The following is a 13,569-nucleotide window of genomic DNA, read 5'->3' on the forward strand; positions in this document are numbered from 1 at the left end:
TAAGGACTCTTCTAATGCAGTGATGAAGCCTGCAAACATCTTTCAGTGTCACTGCACATCTGAAAAAATGACGCCTCTCTTCTCTCTTTCTGTTTCGCTTTCTTTATTCTTCATTTCCTTTCAAGCGTTGCCAATTTGTTTGGGCCGCGTCCCCTAATCCGTGCGCATTTACGCATTGGTCATTGCGCCTCCGGTTGATTTAGTTGGCTTGTTAGATGATGGCGTCCAAGCAGGAGACTGACTGTACAAGCTCACAACTGACAGCAGTGTTCGGTGGGAACTCTGCTTTGTAACGTGCTGCAACACAAATAAGGAGTGATGAAAATGAAAATTAGAATATGTCTTTTAAACATTTTCTTTAAAATCAATAGTTATCAGCAGAGTTTTTCCATCAAGCTGGTGGATTCAGAAATAATTCCAGCGCTTGCACATTATCTTTCAATGTCTTTAAATATTGATGCATAGAAATTGAACTTAATAAACTTCACATTAATTTGTCTGCAGCACTGTCACACACTACTGTCAAGGCACAAAGACGAGGATTAACATTTCCCTCGCATCACGTTCCTTATTCTGATCAACAAACCCAGCATGAAACGCTCCTGACTTTTTTTTTAGTTTTTTTTACCCAGGGTGTCGAGATGTCAATTTGTTGCCATAGAACTGACTTCTCGGTGCTGACCGGGTTATTTGCCGTGTTGGGATGGCCCACTGAGAGTCAGAGGAAAGACAAGGGGGAGGCGGATGGATGGATGATGGGCTGGGGAGGTGGAGCGGTGACAGTCCCCAAGAGAGAGAGAGTGGGGGCTCCTGGAGATCTAAAAGGACCTCTCGGACCACTAAATTGACATGTTCAAGCTGCTGGGTTGTCATGAAAGAAGCACTTTAATAAGCCATGTGAACACATACAGTATAGAGATCTTACTTCCATTAGGCCATTGACGATCAGGCCTTCCGTTAGATTTTAAAACGTTTTTTTCAATTTTGTTCACTTTTTGTGATATTTATAATTTATCATATTCATATTTTTTATATTGGTATTATTATTAAACTATGTGTTTTTTCACAATATAGGCTTTCGTAATTATATGTGATGACAGATTTAATTTTCAATGTATTTCTGCATAGAATTTAACATTCAGTTTAATGTTAAATTTCGATCTGTATGAACGCCGTCAGTTAATTAATACTGTTTTAAAAACGGAGCAAACAGGTGCTGTTGTTCCCATCCTCTGCAGCTTTGCAGGTCTAAGAGCGCATGAGGATCTGAGTGATAATCAATAGGATTTGGCGTTATGAACGGAGTTTGAGGCGGTCAGATGTGGAGGTTGTGTGTTGGAGCTTCAAGACAAGGCCGTTACGGGGGTCTCTTTTATTCCTCTTGTCCATATATGGAGGACACTCAGTGGACGCGTGTCTATTAAGTAGGGTTCAACAATGAAAAAGATCGGAAGACCAAGGGGGCAAGTGGGAGGAGGGCAGCAGGGCGAGGTGAGGCTGAATGAAAGCAGCGTTGCTGTTGAAAGTGTTTGCTGTGTGAGGGCGCACATGGGAAGGGGTTGTGCGTTCACTTAGTGTTGATGTCCTCCCTCTCATGAGCGACCCGAAATGGGAGCGACGAAGTCTGCCAAGTCACCCTCCTCTCTCTCTCTCTCTCTCTCTCTCTCTCTCTCTCTCTCTCTCTCTCTCTCTCTCTCTCTCTCTCTCTCTCCCGTTTCTTCCCATCTTGCTTCTCCTTCCTCTTTGCATCCACGCTTTTTCTTCAACGGTAGCGGTCTCACGGCAGACCCTGCCCCGCCTGCATCTCAGTAAAGAGTTTACAGTCAGGGGCCATCAATTGCTCTTATCAAATAAACAGAGTGGCACCGGCGGAACCACCAACCTGCACCTTCAACCCTTCCACCCCTTCCTCCCTCCTCTGTCTCCTAATCTCAAGATCCCCCCCATCCTCCCCGACTGCACCCAGCCTTTTTCCCTGTTGGAGAGCCCCCACAGCTGTGGTCCCATGTAAATTTTACATGATTGTCACCTCCTTCTTTTACCCCTCCAACTGTCCTGATTCTAGCCCCCCGCCGCCCCCTACCCCATCCTCGTGTCATGTTGCATATTAATGCACAGTTTATGCAACAGCTCATCTGACAGCGCGCACCGGCTGTCATGTCCATGCCTTTGGGTGGGAATTTGCATATGTGATTACACGGCCTGAAGTGCTTGATTGTTCCTGTGCAAGGTTATGTGATGTTGAAATGTGATATTTGGTGTGCAGACGGAGGATGGGTAGGGGTGGGGGGTGGGGTGGGGGTCGCTGTTTGCTGAAACAGTTCCCCTTGACCCTTGAAATGCAGCGTAATCCTGTGTGGCCCCGTTTGATTGGGGCATTTGTCTAATTGTTGTCATCAGGACTTGCACCATCACCGTGCATCTGGAAGCACTTTGACATGCAAGTCTCAAAAGTGGGGTTCAAGAATACTTAAAGGCCACACGAGGGGGTCCCCATGGGCAAAATGCGGAATTGTTTAATTTCACCGTGATTTCATTAACCCTGAATTATTCTAATTAGTGAACATGTGTCAGAACAAAGCTCTCTTTTGTATCACCAGAGCGCCACAGTTAAAGCAGGTTTACAAAGCACTCCTAAATCGATAAACAACAAAAAAAACCTTATTGGGGATGCAAGGGACAACATCCAATTAAATCAGACCCAGTGCTATAAGGTGGGTCCATTTTGAGGTCCTTGACATGAAAATGTTGGAGAAGTCCTGATCTTGGACTGAGGCAAAGAGCTGCTTTGACAGTCTTTGTTTTTAGCAACGGCGCTACACTCTGTCCTTTTTTTTCTCTCCTCTCTGCTTCCCCCCCTCTCTGTCTCTCTCTTTAAAAGGGAGCGGAAGAGTGGGCTGATACCGGTCTCATGTTGCTTATGGATTTTCGTTTATATAATCGATCGAAATGACCCAATACATTGATTTTGGGTTCAGTGTTTTACAAACAAGCGTTTATGGGTCTCGATTTTATGTTAGGGATGATTCCAGTGTGACACTGATGCGCAAAGAAGTCGGGGTTGTTGATTTTTAAATAAATGACCTACATACAAACAAATAAATATCTATTGTTTCATGTACAAAAGAATAAAAAAAAATCTGACTGGGAAGGGGGGGGCAAAAAGAAGGGGATGAAAAACAAAAAAAAGACAATATTGTGCTGCCTCCCTCCTTAATCAAATAAAGTGGTGTAAAAAAACACACACACATACACACACACACACACACACACACACACACACACAAAAGCATTTCCTTCCCTCTGAATTTCTCCTTGAATTATATGCCATCACTAGTGTGTGTGATTGCGGAATATTAAATTAAAGTGGGATAAGTCCGCACCGAGGCGGGCTGCGTCCAATCCGCAACTCATTTCCCCTGTTGTAGCACCGCATCACTGCGCTCCTCTCTTTTCAATGACAATGTGCCAAATCTGGGCATTTTGAAAACACTTTCCATATGCTATTATCGGATCGCTACTGAGCAAGAGAAAGGCAGAAAAGAAGGAAAACGGAATGCTTTATACCAAAGGTACCAAGAGTCTACATTTTTAACTGTCTTTTTCTTCACTTGGCTTATTATACTTTATGCTTTTGGGGGAATTTAAAAGAGGTAAGAGGAGTTGTTTTTTTTTTTAAAGTTTTTTGTGAACGATTGCATATTTATGGACTGTTGCTGAATGGCTTTAGGGCTGAAGGTGAAAATGTCGAGAGACTTTTTGTTGAACGTCTGTGAGCAAAAAAAAAATTTGGTTTGTTTCACTGTTTTTTCTCCATTTTCTTATTTCATCGTAAAGAGATAGTTGTTTTTGCCCTTTTCTCTGTGGACTTTCCTGTAACTAAAGTAGCCACTACTTTGACATTCATTTCGATAAAGATCTTTCTCTTTTTTATTTGATTGTAAAATAATCTAATTTGCGACTGAACGCTTTTGAAATATGCTCAACGAGTCGCAAGTGTCTTTAGATTTATTTTCATTTCGGTAGACTTAAAAAAAAAGTGGAGCATTTGTTTCGAAGCACGATTTATGAAGTGTTTTTGCTCAGTTTGGATAGATATCCTGGAGACTGTGGCAAAGTCTCACATTGGTGTCATGCGCTGGAAGAGTTGCACTGAACTTCTTATTGTCTTTTTATGGGCCTTTTATAAAGCTTGCGTCTGCTTGTGTTTGCTGGACGAGACTTGGCCAGTGGGTCACTGAGGCAGGTTGCGGGTCAGAGCTGTGGGCTTTTGCGTGTGTCCTGATGAGGCAGAGGGGTCAGCTCTGCAACCCCATGAGGGCGCCGATGCATAGGACAAACAAGGTGGAAGTCTGAGTGTACATCCAGAACTAAACTGGCCAGATGTTTGCAATACACAGAGGACATAGACTGCAAAAATGACAACTTAATTGTTTAAAATAATCTAAAAATCAAGGGGAGCGTCAATCGAGTTTTCCAGTCTGACTTCAAAGAATATATTGATGGATCAACAATAGTTCCATCCCTTGGCATCTCCCACTGTGTCAAGCCAATATGGTAATATCTCCGGACGATTCAAAGTTATTGATCTGCTGAAGTGACAGAAGATCTTTATAAGTGTTCAGTGCTACCTTTTACATATCAACGGACGCATCAGAAAACAGCCTAAAACAAGCTCTGTGCCCTTTATGTTTGATAGTTACACTACAATTAAAAAAAAAGGATTATTTCCAGTCATCCTGATACAGGTTTCTCGAGATGCCATCAATAAATTTCTCAGTAATTTATTTATTTTTGTCTTTACACACAAATACTCGCATACTCGCGCACACGCATACACTTAAGGACTCACACCGTCTCTCTCACTCACTCACACACGCGCGCGTGCACACAGTACACAGATAAAAATCTATAATTAATTGAGGATGCTGCTGATATGGAAATGGGGCGAAATATTAGTTAACGCGGTCTATTGTCAAGCGTCCTCCGGAGAAAGAGCATCGTCTGCAGGGAGAGAGGGAGGGTGGAGACCGGGGGAGGGGGGGATTTACGAAACGCAGGAGGTTAAGATAAGCGGTAGCCTATATCAGTTCTCTAAATCCTCTTTGCACTTTCTCATTTTCTCGGGGAAAACAAATAAAATAACAAACGCACCTCCGCTGAAAATGTCAACAGCGCGCACCAATTTAATCGCTATAGAAAGTGAAAAGTAAGTACATCCCCCCACAGAAATGGAGACACACGTTAGGAAAAAAATAAAAGGAAAAGGAAATCATGCTGGTTTATGTTTATAAAAGTCCTCCGTTTGGATTCACAAAGTCGCAAATGAGAAATAGGTCCATTCCATACAGCTTTGGGAAGATCGACGCACGGCCCCTGCGGACTCTGCGCGTCCGCTGCTGCAGCGGGTAGACTCGACTCTCCAAGCCGGCTGTGAACGACGCCTCCCAGGGTTGACAGGCTAGAAAACCCCCCTGGAGGACAAGGAGGCAGCTGCAGCAGTAGCGGCAGCAGCAGCAAGAGCCTTGAATCCGGGTGGAAAGTGACGCCTCTGTTCATCACCTCGACCCACCCACCCTCTTTGTCAGAGACCTCTCTAAACCCAGTATAAACAGCCTCGGGTCGGGTCGGGCTCGGATCTCTTGGCTTTTTAAAGATCCAGTTGGTATGGGTGCTGTCCAGTCAATGTGGCTGCAAAGTAGACCTAGTACTTCACTTGCCAGCAGCAGCCTTATCATCACATCCCAAGCCCCGGCTCATGCAGTTCAATTCACCCCCAGCTTCGATTTTTTTTCCATGAAGGCGAACAAGATCTCTTGATTTTCTCCCCGATTGAGGCTGTGTGAAGTCTTCCTCCTGCCCAAAAGCCTCTATTAAGAAACCGATGGGGAAGTTCAGTAAACGGTTTGCATTGAAAAAAAATATATACGGTCAAAAGATCGGGGCACTTTGTAAGAACACTAAATGTAAACGCGAGTGAATAGAGGGGGACTTTGGGGTGACCCTGTATTGGATTTTGCACTTTGGCTTTATTGAGCCCACACGGGGCCTCAGCGGTCTCGAAAGGGCAGAGATGACTTTCCAACATGTGGGGGATTACTGTGAAGCTTTGTAGCTTTCATTTTTTAAGCTTGAATGTTTACATGTACCATAAATGAAGCAGAGCAGAGGCACAATGTTCACTTTCAGAAAACAAGGGGCCGATTATCTCAGAATTCTATATAGAACTTTGTATCCACGTGTGTCGTAAATTACTCACGTGTTTGACTGCGGTTTCGTAGCTACATAAATGATGTTACATATGAAATTAATTCTGCACAATAGGTCCGTTTTGATGGTGTTCTGGTTGTGATCTTTTTGCTTTAGTTTTTACTCGTTCTGTTTAACTGTCTTTCGTTTTTCTGGAATTTCTCCAACCCCCCTTCCCTCCAGAAAAAAAAGACAATGGCAACATCCTATATTCACCTGTAATGTCATAATCAATAAAATGAGGCTGATATGACGCACGTAAAGCAGCATGAACAGACCGTAGAACTTGTCCTGTATCTTATAAATCAAAATGTAGTCTAAAGAAAACCGTGCCGAGTCCAGAAATATTCATTTGCTAAACTTAAATTCGTGCAAAAATGAGATTTGTGGCTACATGGAAGTAATATAACTGCAGCCTGTTTGGTGAGTAGGATGCAGTTGTCCATTGTTCTACACGTGATTTGGAGAGAAAAGGATTTTCTGAGCGCATAGACCTATGTGGCCGCCAGGGCACCGTGTGCGCGTCATTTGCAATGTGGAGACTGTTGATCAACTCACTAATTACACTTCTCTCCTCTCTCCCTCCCTCTCCGTCTCCCTTTTGCTCCCTCCCTCTCTCTCTCTCTCTCTCTCTCTCTCTCTCTCTCTCTCTCTCTCTCCATTCGTCCCCTCTCTCTCTCTGTCTCTCTACCCATTCCCAGAGTGCATATCGGGAAATAGACACACAAAGACATGCGCACTCAACTTAATCAGCCATTTTTTTAAACAGGGCTAAAACGATAATAATTAGCAGAATAAAGACATATCGGATTTTCATTTCCTTTCCTCCGTTTCCCGACCCCCGTCCACAAGAGAAACTGCGAGGCAGCCCGTCGACACGTCGTTTCACCACCACCGGAACCAAAATAAGGGATAGCTCTCTAAACGCTTGACATTTGTGATTTTACCCCCTTTTCGCATTATAAAGTTGGAGGATTATTGTAATTTTCCCTGCTTTTCCACGTTTTTGTTGTCTAATTCCGCAAGCCGCTGGATGTGACTGTTTTATAAAACCAAGAGCAAAGACAGAAGCGGAGGTGACGGTTTTGGAGGGGGAAGAAAGTAAGTTTTTTTTTTTTTTTTTTTTTTCCCTTTCCACCTCTCCCTTTAACTTTTATTGAGTAGTTTGGGGTGTGTGTGTGTTAAATTTAGGGGTCGGGTATCGATTATCTATCTCGCTAGTGGATCTTTGACATCGGGGTTGCCAGGATAACAGGTGCTGGGTGTTTTTAGTCCAGAATAAAGGCGGATATCGTGATGTTAGTGCAACTCCGGTGCTGTGGCTTCAGTAAAACAAGACAAGATTGGAGGCGTTCTTACGCATGTGTCCGTGGTATACAGCACGATATCACGTCCGGACCTGTCTTTTGCAAAGTTTGTACGAATGTTGTTGATCTTTTGTGGTGGACAGATACACTGATAAGAGGTCAGATACAATGAAACGAGACGAGTGTCCCCCCCTGTGTGTGGCTTGTAGTGCGGGTATAGTGTTGCTTTTCCAGGAGTCCGATCTCTCGGACATGTCCGCTACGAGCTTCTTTCTGCTCGAGGTTTACGGCTTGTTGTTTTCTTCTACTCGGCGACTCCTCATTTCAGCCTTCAACCTTCAGCTATTTCATTTAAAGTCACAATTCGGATGCATCGCACGGCTCGAAGCCAGTTTTTAACAAGTCGTCTTTCATGCACCTTCCAGGCATTCACGGCCGAAGTGATCGGTCTCCCGACACGATTTCCTTTCATCTGAAGAAGTGTTATCTTTGAAAATGACCGAATTGGGACCTTTATCAAAGAATCATTACAAAAACAACGTGCATTTGCTAATCGCTGTCCATCCACTTTTACCTGCCGCGCTTATAAAGTAGTCTCACTTTGCCGAGGCGTGGGTGGCTGCGTTGCGCAGAAGGGAGGGCGATCGCTGGGCTACTGATAGCACGGAGATTCCCTCTAGAGCCAGCCAAGTACTCCTGGTGCCCCTGTTACCCTTAAGCATCGGCATCTGGAAAATCAGTCTACAACCCCAGTACATACTCTATTTGCATTTATTGTTATTTACACATTTGAATTCCACCTTCCATTCAAGAGCTTGCTAAATTCATTTTTCTACACTCGTTTCCCATCCGCGTTGCGTTGGTGAGCTGATTTTTCCTACATAATTGTTTTTTTTTTTCCAGGTATGCTGGGTGCAAACATCTTCTTTGAAATTATAGATTAGGGTTGTTTTGTATTAATTTAGAGAAGATCATAAGTAGAGGAGTTGATTATCAGGTGTTTTTTGTTTTTTTGTTTTGTTTTTATAGATAGGCAGATAGATTTGGCTCGGATAGGGACGCGACAGTGACAGGGGTGCACATCGATCGCCAGGGAGGAGGGAGAAAAAAAAAAACACCAGGGCCAAGGGGCCAGTCAGTCTCCAACCCGGCTATGTAACAGTGTAGCGTGTGTGTGTGCGTGTGTGTGCGTGTGTGTCTGTCTGCGTGTATGGGGAAACTGTATACGCTCCAAGTCAGCGGTACGCCAGAATGGTATAAGCGCTCTTTTTACAGGATTGGCTCTATTTGATACATCTTTCTTGCTTTTTCTTGTTGTAGGTCTCGGGAATCATTTATTTACCGAAAATGGAGTTGTTGTTTTATTTCAGTTTTTCCCAATGGATTATACTTTTTAAATATATGTAGATCACTGAATATATGTGGGTATTTATGTAGAATATAAATACTATAATATTATAATATATAATTATATATATATATATATAATAATTAAAATGCGAAATTTTCACTAAGAACAAAAATGACCGCTGTTACTGCATTAACGACCCTAATTAATGTATTATTGATATTTTTTATTAATTATCATTATTATTATTATGACATATATTATTATTACTATTATTTTTATTTAAAGACGAGCATTTATTTATTTTCTTTAGAGATTGAAATCCGTTTTGAAAGTAAATGTTTTTCTATCATATAGATATTAACTTCTCTGATTGATTTTCTGGATTAACACACTGAACTCTGGATTTTTAAACAGGTTGGATATTTTTCCTGGTCAGGCAATTTAACTGCATCTACACAAAAGTATTTCAGCATAAAAACAGGCAGCCTGGCCTAAAAAGAAGAGAATCAAAAGTGAAGATATGAAACAAGATGATCCTGTCTAATTGCAGTGAATTTCGTCAGTTAATGATGGAATTGTCTCACTTCATAATAACAAAATCGCAGTTTTTTTTTTTCTTGCTTTCTTTTTTTTTTCTTGTCCTGCAAATGAGAGAATCTTTGAGGATTGTGTTTGCACAATCCCGGGCCCCTTGTTTTTGTTTTTCTGTGCATGGTGTCTTAACACAATCAAAGGCTCGGGTGTGTATGTCTCTTCCTGTTAGTTAAGCTATTTGCAACACTCATTTTACCCATAGCGTTAAAGGGGAGGGATTAGAAAAAAATAACATATAGTGTGAAAGATGGGCAGACAGCCCTCGGAGGACAAAAGCTGTTGGCTTGGAAATGCTTCTTGATTATTAAAAGCTAATGCATTTTCAGCATTGCAGCCTTCATTAAGGGTGCGGATAGGGGGGGGGGCAAGAGGGATGAGAGGGCACTGGGAGGAGGAGAGGATGGAAGAGAGAGAGAGGGAAACAGGGGCTGAGTCTGTCCTATAACTCCTGGGTCTAAGACACATGCAGCTAGAAGATTGGCTCGGGCCTCTCCTAGGGGTCGACAATGTGTCATTTCCACCCGGCTAGATTGCCCTCTGCCTATCTGATATTAATGTGCAAATCAATATTTCAGGGATTAAATTTCCCTTCTTCATTTTTTATGGTTTCTACCTCAATAAGTCTCCCGTCTAATAGAGGAGGCTGGATGATTTAGAAGCTTTTGCTGCCGAAAGAGAGGGAAAGAAATAGAGAGGAGCTTTGCAACAAGGCTATCGCTGCATTTTAATGTTCTTCCTCGTGGATCCCCCATAGGCCCTTAGTAAGGAGGGCTATATCGCTGCTTTACAGTGTAAAGACAGCCAATTTGGCTAAAAAGGCAGAAAGGGAAAATATGAGTCTGGTTGAATACTTAAGACGCTGTGGTAATCCGAGAAGCAGGTATTAGTGAAGGGGAGCTTCCCCCCTCAAAGAGACACACGCAGAGCTACATCCAAACCTGCATTACCAGCCGTCATGCTTGAGCGAGCAGTATAGCTCACTACACACTGGACTACTATTGCAATATATATATTTTTTCTTTTTTCTCTTCCACTTTTTTGCATAGAAGCCCATCGACATCTATTTGAGAGATTTACTCTCCTGCTTAATAACATCTGGCGCATGTGTGTGATAGAAATGAATCACTCTGACACAATGACCTGCGTATGATTATTGGGGAAGGGAGGAGCATATTACCATAGTCATAATGCAGCATCTCATTGAGATTCAACTAAATGAGCTTCGACCCTCTGACTCCCAACAGACATTCATTAAGGGACAGTGCACACAGAGGGGTCTCTTTCTACCAATAGGTGTGTGTCTGTGCATGTGTGTTTATTCCTCCTTCCTACACCATCTGCTGTGTGTGGTGCATGCATGTGTCCGTGCAAGTCCAGCAGCCGCACAGTGTGAATTTCCCTCCATTCAGTCGCCGTTCCCCCCCACATTCACCCATTGCAGCAGAGCAGAGTAGACTGTTTTAACATACCCTCGATAGGTAAGAGTGTCAGCGATTGAAAGCAAGAAAAGAGAGGGAAAAAGAGACAGAGGAAGAGGCACAAAAGAACTCTAATTGTAGCACGACCGCTTGGCTTCCTCCCTGATTCACGGCCATTACGATGTGAAAAGCACAACCGCCTGTCCTCCATTATCAAAACGGCAGGCCTACACACTCTCACATCCATACACACATACTCCCTGGAGGGAACCATGTAGATTTTTTCATGTCTTGTCTTTGGGTCAAATAACAGTTGTCATTCTGGTCTCCTGATTTCTGTTGATTTCGTGTTGAACAAATCCAGCATTTTCTTCACATGAATGATTGGTGGTAGAACTTTAAAAAGTAAAAGATCATTTTTCTAAGCTGAAGGATTCCAAGCTGGAGCAAAAGAGTAACAATCCCAGCTAAAGGTCAGTTGCACTTGACTTTAATAGGCAAAGTTGTCCTCTTATACATTTCTTCTTTATTTTTATTTGTTTTAAATAGTCTATCATGCAACATCTTTTGTGCAACTGTTTAAAACTTGTAGTTTTTGACACAAAGATATATAACAGCTGAACATAGTGTCAAAGTCTTCTGGCTCAGGGAGGCCTATATGGGGGAGAAGCTAAGAAGTTCGCTGCAGATCAGCATTATGTCTGAAAGAGGGGGGCTTCCTGTGTCAGCCCTGGGGCAACACCACTAACACACAATTTCTCTCCATCACACACACCGGCAAGATGCGGAGGAGGGTTAAAGACTTGGAACGAGATCAAGCCCTGTGTAGCTCCCGGGGAGGGTCCTTGTGAATATGCGAGTTTTAGTGTAATTAGCACTTAATTATATTAACATATGCAAATTGTCAGGCGGAGAGCTTGTACTGCCGGTGGGTATCGGCTGAGATACAAGTGACTCTATTGTACCACCATTGCAGAAAAGAGAATAATGGGTGTGTGTAAGGCAACCGGCCAGCAGCCAGGCAGAGACCCCGACTCCCCACCCACACACACCTCCAAAGGTAGCACCTAACCAGCAAAAACATTTAAGTCTATGGCTAATTTGCCTAATTTCATTAGTCACCATGACAACCCTGTTAATTGTGATGACGAATGTCCCATGTCCCTGACCTGTCATCGGTTAGGATGAGTGTGCGAGAGGGGGGTTATGGAGAAAGAGGCATGACTGTCCAGATTAAACCAGCTCACAATGACTCCTATTTACACATGTTCCGCTCATATGAGCATTTGCATATTCAAAAATACTCTGCCATCTTTCCTTCTCTGCTCGGTGTGTGTGTTTGCATGCACACAGACAAGATTGTGGAACATGTGGAAGCAATGTGTCAGGGGGAATGACAGCTTTTCATTTGTGTGTGTAATTCTCTGTGTGTCACATGTGTAACACACATACTGTCTGTGAAGCGAGGCTGGAACTGTGAGACTGGTATGACCCAGTGCGGTGATGTAGCTGAATCTTTTTTTTGTTATTTTACAGGGCTGAGATTCTGGCAATGACTACTCAGGCCAGAATTAGGATGATGATTTCTGCCTGTGGAACTTCCAGTCCTTCTTTTTATTCTATCTAAATATGTTATTACAGCACATTTTTAGCTACCCCTATCCCAGCTACCTGACTTCCTTTTTTGGGGAATGGTGGACAAACATTTAATGTTCTGTGCTCCCTGATAGCCAAAGGTGGATAGAGATCGAGCCCAGTTGGTGCTACTAGTACTTGCATGCTAATCCTGTTTTTTGACAGGAACGTAAACTGATATAATTGCTTTTCAGAGGCAGGAACGGCGGTTTATACAAGTGTGAAAGCACGGGAAAGGGGATTAGCATTATTTTGCATAATGCTGGGCAGGCGCTGAATGGGGCATTGAACGCTTGACTGGGTGACAGAGATGAAAGAGAGATGAAATGCTCTACCCCTCTTCTCGCTCTCCCACCCTCTTCCCTCTCTCTCCTCCACCCTCTGTGTCTCAGGCTGCTACCGGGACGCAACTGTTTGTGCTGAGAAGAACCCCGGAAACAACAGGCCACTGCTTTTGGATGTTTGTTCGGATGCAAGCAGATGGAAGCTGTCATGTGAAGCAATATGTATGATAAAAGAGTAACTGTGGAGACTGGTAAATTCCCTAAGCCTACATATATATACTAAAGTGGATCCCTAAAGCACTGGAGTGTACAATTATGTAGTGGATGGTTGTGGCTCAGGTAGCATTTACATGGAAGGAAGGGAGCGGCTTTCATGGATCAAACCAAACAACACTGCTCTTACATTTTCCTTTATTGAGCTGTTTGCTAAGGATTTGATCGGATATCATCTGGGCAGAGGCAGCTGTGAAATTGCCAGGCAGGTGTGTTTTATGTGAACACCTGCATGTGTGTGAGCTCTGGTGGTGGTGCTAAGAGGGAGCACAAGGGTGGTGACGCAGCTTAAAATTGCCACTGTGACTTCCATATGACCCAACCCGACTTTGCAAGTAATTTATGATCAACCGTCATCATCTGGCGTATGGAAATGATCCAGAGTTGAGGGAGGGGCATGAGGTTAGGTGGTGGAGAACATGAACGGCACAAAGGCCGGTGTGGCCTGTTTTTGTTGT

The 13,569-nt window shown here is 43.3% G+C and overlaps 1 protein-coding gene across 3 annotated transcripts in view; it reads left to right on the plus strand.

The window, feature by feature from the left end:
* The window catches only part of zfhx4 (zinc finger homeobox 4), a 90,589-nt gene that overhangs the window by 5,394 nt on the left and 71,626 nt on the right, over window positions 1–13,569 (plus strand). For 2 of the 3 annotated variants that reach the window (XM_075452638.1, XM_075452640.1), the window contains exon 1: window positions 6,949–7,350. The exons of the other annotated variant lie outside the window; for it this stretch is intronic. The gene's annotated coding sequence lies outside the window, so the exon portion shown is untranslated. Of the gene's footprint in view, window positions 1–6,948; window positions 7,351–13,569 lie in introns of those variants that run through there. 3 annotated transcript variants of the gene reach the window in all.

The sequence above is a fragment of the Odontesthes bonariensis genome, chromosome 20 (genome assembly GCF_027942865.1).
Source record: "Odontesthes bonariensis isolate fOdoBon6 chromosome 20, fOdoBon6.hap1, whole genome shotgun sequence".
Lineage (NCBI taxonomy): Eukaryota > Metazoa > Chordata > Actinopteri > Atheriniformes > Atherinopsidae > Odontesthes > Odontesthes bonariensis.